Below are 7,500 nucleotides of genomic sequence, written 5' to 3' on the forward strand. Positions count from 1 at the left end.
GAACAAGGCGCATAGAGCCCGCCGAACCACGATTTCCGTGCGTCTTACATCTTTCGACGATGGGACGATCCACGCGAAGAGTTGTTTCGTGCTCGCGCGAGGTGCGATAGCGTCGATTCGCTTTTCTGTACGGGGAGAAATAGAACGATGAGTTGACTTATCGGGTCTTCGTTGGAATTACCGTCGCTGGCATTGTAAACTCCAGATGACCTTGTGATTCCTTCGTCGGGCACTGGTAAAGGGTGGCGATGATTCGTTCTATAATAGAAATACCCGTCGTAGCGATTCGGCCGAGACACCCGCCACGAAACACTCTCTCGTCGTGGAATCCCCGCGTCGGAGAGTAAAACGCGCGAAGGCTTACTATGAGAGAAGAAATAGTATATGCCGGTGGTTCGCGTGTGTAGGCTCTATACGAAATTGCGATTCAAGAGAGTAGGAAAAGACGCGATGAACCACGATTTCCGTGCGTCTTACGTCTCTCGACGATGGGACGATCCACGCGAAGAGTTGTTACGTGCTCGCGCGAGGTGCGATAGCGTCGATTCGCTTTTCTGTACGGGGAGAAATAGAACGATGAGCTGACTTATCGGGTCTTCGTTGGAATTACCGTCGCTGGCATTGTAAACTCCAGATGACCTTGTGATTCCTTCGTCGGGCACTGGTAAAGGGTGGCGATGATTCGTTCTATAATAGAAATACCCGTCGTAGCGTTTCGGCCTAGTCACCCGCCACGAAACACTCTCTCGTCGTGGAATCCCCGCGTCGGAGAGTAAAACGCCGAAGGCTTACTTATGAAACTTACGTCTCTCGACGATGGGACGATCCACGCGAAGAGTTGTTACGTGCACGCGTATGGTGCGATTGCGTCGATTCGCTTTTCTGTACGGGGAGCAATAGAACGTTGAGTTGACTTATCGGGTCTTCGTTGGAATTACCGTCGCTGGCATTGTAAACTCCAGATGACCTTGTGATTCCTTCGTCGGGCACTGGTAAAGGGTGGCGATGATGCGTTCTATAATAGAAATACCCGTCGTAGCGTTTCTTCCGAGTCAACCCGCTCACGAAACACTCTCTCGTCGTGGAATCCCCGCGTCGGAGAGTAAAACGCGAATTCATAGTATGGAAACTTACGTCTCTCGACGATGGGACGATCCACGCGAAGAGTTGTTACGTGCACGCGTATGGTGCGATTGCGTCGATTCGCTTTTCTGTACGGGGAGTAATAGAACGTTGAGTTGACTTATCGGGTCTTCGTTGGAATTACCGTCGCTGGCATTGTAAACTCCAGATGACCTTGTGATTCCTTCGTCGGGCACTGGTAAAGGGTGGCGATGATGCGTTCTATAATAGAAATACCCGTCGTAGCGTTTCTTCCGAGTCAACCCGCTCACGAAACTCTCTCTCGTCGTGGAATCCCCGCGTCGGAGAGTAAAACGCGAATTCATACTATGAAAACTTACGTCTCTCGACGATGGGACGATCCACGCGAAGAGTTGTTTACGTGCACGCGTATGGTGCGATTGCGTCGATTCGCTTTTCTGTACGGGGAGAAATAGAACGTTGAGTTGACTTATCGGGTCTTCGTTGGAATTACCGTCGCTGGCATTGTAAACTCCAGATGACCTTGTGATTCCTTCGTCGGGCACTGGTAAAGGGTGGCGATGATGCGTTCTATAATAGAAATACCCGTCGTAGCGTTTCTTCCGAGTCAACCCGCTCACGAAACTCTCTCTCTCGTCGTGGAATCCCCGCGTCGGAGAGTAAAACGCCGAAGGCTTACTATGAAACTTACGTCTCTCGACGATGGGACGATCCACGCGAAGAGTTGTTACGTGCACGCGTATGGTGCGATTGCGTCGATTCGCTTTTCTGTACGGGGAGTAATAGAACGTTGAGTTGACTTATCGGGTCTTCGTTGGAATTACCGTCGCTGGCATTGTAAACTCCAGATGACCTTGTGATTCCTTCGTCGGGCACTGGTAAAGGGTGGCGATGATTCGTTCTATAATAGAAATACCCGTCGTAGCGTTTCTTCCGAGTCAACCCGCTCACGAAACTCTCTCTCGTCGTGGAATCCCCGCGTCGGAGAGTAAAACGCGAATTCATAGTATGGAAACTTACGTCTCTCGACGATGGGACGATCCACGCGAAGAGTTGTTACGTGCACGCGTATGGTGCGATTGCGTCGATTCGCTTTTCTGTACGGGGAGCAATAGAACGTTGAGTTGACTTATCGGGTCTTCGTTGGAATTACCGTCGCTGGCATTGTAAACTCCAGATGACCTTGTGATTCCTTCGTCGGGCACTGGTAAAGGGTGGCGATGATTCGTTCTATAATAGAAATACCCGTCGTAGCGTTTCTTCCGAGTCAACCCGCTCACGAAACTCTCTCTCGTCGTGGAATCCCCGCGTCGGAGAGTAAAACGCGAATTCATACTATGAAAACTTACGTCTCTCGACGATGGGACGATCCACGCGAAGAGTTGTTTACGTGCACGCGTATGGTGCGATTGCGTCGATTCGCTTTTCTGTACGGGGAGAAATAGAACGTTGAGTTGACTTATCGGGTCTTCGTTGGAATTACCGTCGCTGGCATTGTAAACTCCAGATGACCTTGTGATTCCTTCGTCGGGCACTGGTAAAGGGTGGCGATGATGCGTTCTACAATAGAAATACCCGTCGTAGCGTTTCTTCCGAGTCAACCCGCTCACGAAACTCTCTCTCGTCGTGGAATCCCCGCGTCGGAGGGTAAAACGCGATATATAATAGTATATGCCAGTGGTTCGCGCGCGTCGTCTCTGAGATACGCGGTCGACAGAGTTCCGAAAACACGTGATGTGCCACGATTTCCGTGCGTCTTACATCTTTCGACGATGGGACGATCCACGCGAGAGAGAACGTTCGTGCTTGCGTGAGGTGCAACAGCGTCGATTCGCTTTTCTGTACGGGGAGAAATAGAACGTTGAGTTGACTTATCGGGTCTTCGTTGGAATTACCGTCGCTGGCATTGTAAACTCCAGATGACCTTGTGATTCCTTCGTCGGGCACTGGTAAAGGGTGGCGATGATTCGTTCTATAATAGTAATACCCGTCGTAGCGTTTCGACCGATGTCACCCGCCACGAAAGTCTCTCTCGACGTGGAAACCCCGCGCCGAAGAGTAAACGCGAAGGCTTACCATACGAAAGAAAACGGTATTATACGCCTGTGGTATGTGCGTCTCGGCTCTGTGATACGCGATCGGCAGAGTTACAAAAAAACGTTGATGGGCCACGATTTCCGTGCGTCTTACATCTTTCGACGATGGGACGATCCACGCGAAGAGTAGTTACGTGCTCGCGCGAGGTGCGATAGCGTCGATTCGCTTTTCTGTACGGGGAGAAATAGAACGATGAGTTGACTTATCGGGTCTTCGTTGGAATTACCGTCGCTGGCATTGTAAACTCCAGATGACCTTGTGATTCCTTCGTCGGGCACTGGTAAAGGGTGGCGATGATTCGTTCTATAATAGAAATACCCGTCGTAGCGATTCGGCCGAGTCACCCGCCACGAAACTCTCTCTCGTCGTGGAATCCCCATGTCGGAGAGTAAAACGCGAAGGCTAACTATATAAGAAATATATAGTATTATTTATGCCTGTGGTTCTCCGTTTGCCCTACTCTCAGATACGCGACTCGGAGAGTTACGAATAATCGTGATGGACCACGATTTCTGTACGTCTTACATCTTTCGACGATGGGACGATCCACGCGAAGAGATCATTCCTGCTTGCGTGAGGTGCGATAGCGCCGATTCGCTTTTCTGTACGGGGAGAAATAGAACGATGAGTTGACTTATCGGGTCTTCGTTGGAATTACCGTCGCTGGCATTGTAAACTCCAGATGACCTTGTGATTCCTTCGTCGGGCACTGGTAAAGGGTGGCGATGATTCGTTCTATAATAGAAATACCCGTCGTAGCGATTCGGCCGTGTCACCCGCCACGAAAATCTCTCTCGTCGTGGAATCCCCGCGTCGTAGAGTAAACGCGAAGGCTTGCTATAGAAGACTATAGTTTATACGCCTGTGGTTCACCGGTTGCCTGCTCTCCGGGGTACGCGATCGCGCAGGAGTTACGGAAGAACTTGATGGGCCACGATCTCCAAGCGGCTATATCTTTCGACGATGGGACGATTCACGCGAAGAGAACGTTCGTGCATGCGTGAGGTGCGATAGCGTTGATTCGCTTGTCTGTACGGGGAGAAATAGAACGATGAGTTGACTTATCGGGTCTTCGTTGGAATTACCGTCGCTGGCATTGTAAACTCCAGATGACCTTGTGATTCCTTCGTCGGGCACTGGTAAAGGGTGGCGATGATTCGTTCTATAATAGAAATACCCGTCGTAGCGTTTCGACCGATGTCACCCGCCACGAAATTCTCTCTCGTCGTGGAATCCCCGCGTCGGAGAGTAACCGCCGAAGGCTTGCTATAGAAGACTATAGTTTATACGCCTGTGGTTCACCGGTTGCCGGCTCTCCGGGGCACGCGATCGCGCGAAGGTTACGGAGGGACGTGAAGCGCCCGAGCAATGAAACGTCCGCAGGAGGAAACGAGCAACCGCCGAACATTGTTTCGCGACGTTTCCATAATGTATTGTCGTTTCGCTCGCATCCCGCTTCTTTCCCCTAGTTTCCTCGACGCGTAGTTTCGCAGCCTTAGTGGACGAATCATTCTCGATTCGAGGAAAGATATGCAGTGGGGCGTGCAATGAGCCCGCCAGAGACCACGATCTCCAATGCGTCTTTACATCTTTGGACGATGGGACGATCCACGCGAAGAGAACGTTCGTGCTTGCGCGAGGTGCATTAGCGTCGATTCGCTTTTCTGTACGGGGAGAAATAGAACGATGAGTTGACTTATCGGGTCTTCGTTGGAATTACCGTCGCTGGCATTGTAAACTCCAGATGACCTTGTGATTCCTTCGTCGGGCACTGGTAAAGGGTGGCGATGATTCGTTCTATAATAGAAATACCCGTCGTAGCGATTCGGCCGAGTCACCCGCCACGAAACTGTCTCTCTTTCGTCGTGGAAACCCCGCGTCGGAGAGTAAAACGCGCGAAGGCTGTGACTGTAACATATATATATATATATACACAGTATACAATGCCTGTGGTTTTTGCGCGTGTCGGCTCTTCGGTATACGCGATCGGCCAGAGTTACGGAGGGACGGTGAAGCGCACGAGAAATTGAAACGGCCGCACGATTGGAACCGAGCAACCGTCGAACATTGTTTCGCGACGTTTCCATAATGCGTTTTCGTTTCGCTCGCATACCGCTTCTTTTCCCCTAGTCTCTGAGACGCGTTTTCGAGCCGTTCTTCTACTATCGATTCTCGTAGAGAGAAGGGACCGGGTAGTCTGGAAGTGGAACCCGCATCTTGCGTGTACCGTACACGGAATTGAGAGGACCGGCCGTGAAGCTCGTTTTAAAGCCGTGCGTCTGACACCCAACTCTTGCGCGCCAATTTCGCGGCAAGAGATAATATGGGACGAATGACCGGCAAAGAGCCAGCTGTGAAGTCTGTTTTTTTAATCGAATCCGTGGACGTGTGTATGCCGTAGCGTCGCTCGTCGTGTTCGTTCATGGTCGTTCCGAGAGAAAGAACGAAAGCGGTAACGAAGGGACCGGCCGTGAAGCTCGTTTTAAAGCCGCGCGTCTGACACCCAACTCTTGCGCGCCAATTTCGCGGCAAGAGATAACATGGGACGAATGACCGGCAAAGAGCCAGCTGTGAAGTCTTTTTTCATTATTTGCTTTCAATCGATCGATCGGTACGATTCGTGCAACGTTTCGCGCGATGCGACGCGAAAACATGCGCGCAACAATAGATGCGTCTGATCGGAAGAACGCGAGGGTCGACTGCACGCGATGGATTCAGTATCGGGTAGGATACAAAATATATCCCCGTCGTTTCCACGCGTGCGAGTCTTCTGCGTCTTTCGCGGGTTTTTGAATGCACTATACGCCCGGAACGTCGAGAAATATATACATATTACTTGAACGTTTTTCGTCTCGAAAGGCTTCGGTGTCGTCTCCAAGGCGACGCCTGAATCTCCTTCGCGCGCTGGTCGGAGATTCAGGTATCAACTTTTATCTTCTCTTTGAAAGAAGAGAGATATTAGGTCGAACAAGTGAGAATAAAATTATATATGTGAAATATAAAATTTATACGATTACCCTGAACGGTGGATCACTTGGCTCGTGGGTCGATGAAGAACGCAGCTAATTGCGCGTCAACGTGTGAACTGCAGGACACATGAACATCGACATTTCGAACGCACATTGCGGTCCACGGATACAATTCCTGGACCACGCCTGGCTGAGGGTCGTTTACGTACCATACACTGCTTGCGTAGCTCTGTCAAATCCCCGCCGTCGTTCACCTCTTCGGATCGAACGTTTTTTTACCGAAGGGCGCAAAGAACGTCTCTGAGTCGGGTTAAGAGAAGGATGCTACGTACGAGCGAACGATGGGTGTCTCGTCGGCGTTTGTCGCGGACACGCGAAAATTCTGTGAATTTCACGGACAGTGTACGTTCTAGTTGTTGCAAAACGATCGGAATCGTTTGTATGGACTCGCGTGAGTGTTCGCGGCGTCGTGCGTCGTTCAATTACGACCGCCCGCGGATACCGCTCCACTGCGATATGGATCTGAGCGACAACTTTTTCGGCTGTTCGTGAGATGAACGGTTTCGTGTGTTTAGAAAAATTTTTTTTCCCGCGCTCCCGACGTCACCTGAAATGATGCGTCAGAGGTGAAAGAAAATATTAAGAAGTCGAGAGAGAGAGACTACACACGTTTTATTCATATTTTGTATACCGTGCGTGAGACGGATGTGCACGACACGTCGTATGTCGGTATATTACCGACTGGCCCCAGGGAGATTGTTTTCTTCCTCTCTTACGAATGAGATGTACGTTTCGGAGGATCGTCGTTACCGAAACACACGGCAAAACGAGACTTCTCGCAGCAGAACCTTTATACACAATACACATCGACTCTTTTTACCCCGAGAGAGAGAGAAAAGGTGTATTTCTTTTTTTTATTTTTCGAATTCGACGCACGAACGCTTTGACGACTGGAGAAAAACACGGTGTGTGTTAAAATCGTGCGGGACGAGCATGCGTATTCGTAACGGGTCGAATAGTTCTTATTCCCCGTCGTCGCGTGTCCTCGCTGGACCACCACCGTGCGCTTCCGCCACGTTCAGTTGAATTTCGAAATATATATATATAAAAAGAATCACCATATACTCTCTTTCGGGAGGTGTATTTTTATCGGTTTCTGCTATAGAGAAGAGACGGAGATCGTGTTGTGAGGTGTAACGTTTCTGTATCCCCGTTTCGGAGGATCGTCGTTATCGGCGGAACACACGTCAAAACGAGACTTCTCGCAGAACCTTTATACACAATACACATCGACTCTTTTACCCCGAGAGAGAGAAAAGGTGTTTTTCTT

At 50.2% G+C, this 7,500-nt stretch overlaps 1 non-coding gene across 1 annotated transcript; it reads left to right on the top strand.

The window, feature by feature from the left end:
* Positions 1-6,215: 6,215 nt before the first annotated feature.
* On the top strand, positions 6,216-6,370 carry LOC143176831 (5.8S ribosomal RNA). Its single transcript, XR_013001337.1, has one exon. It is a non-coding gene; the product is annotated as a 5.8S ribosomal RNA (ribosomal RNA).
* The last annotated feature ends 1,130 nt before the right edge of the window (positions 6,371-7,500 follow it).

The sequence above is a fragment of the Nomia melanderi genome, unplaced genomic scaffold, assembly GCF_051020985.1.
Source record: "Nomia melanderi isolate GNS246 unplaced genomic scaffold, iyNomMela1 scaffold0899, whole genome shotgun sequence".
NCBI lineage: Eukaryota > Metazoa > Arthropoda > Insecta > Hymenoptera > Halictidae > Nomia > Nomia melanderi.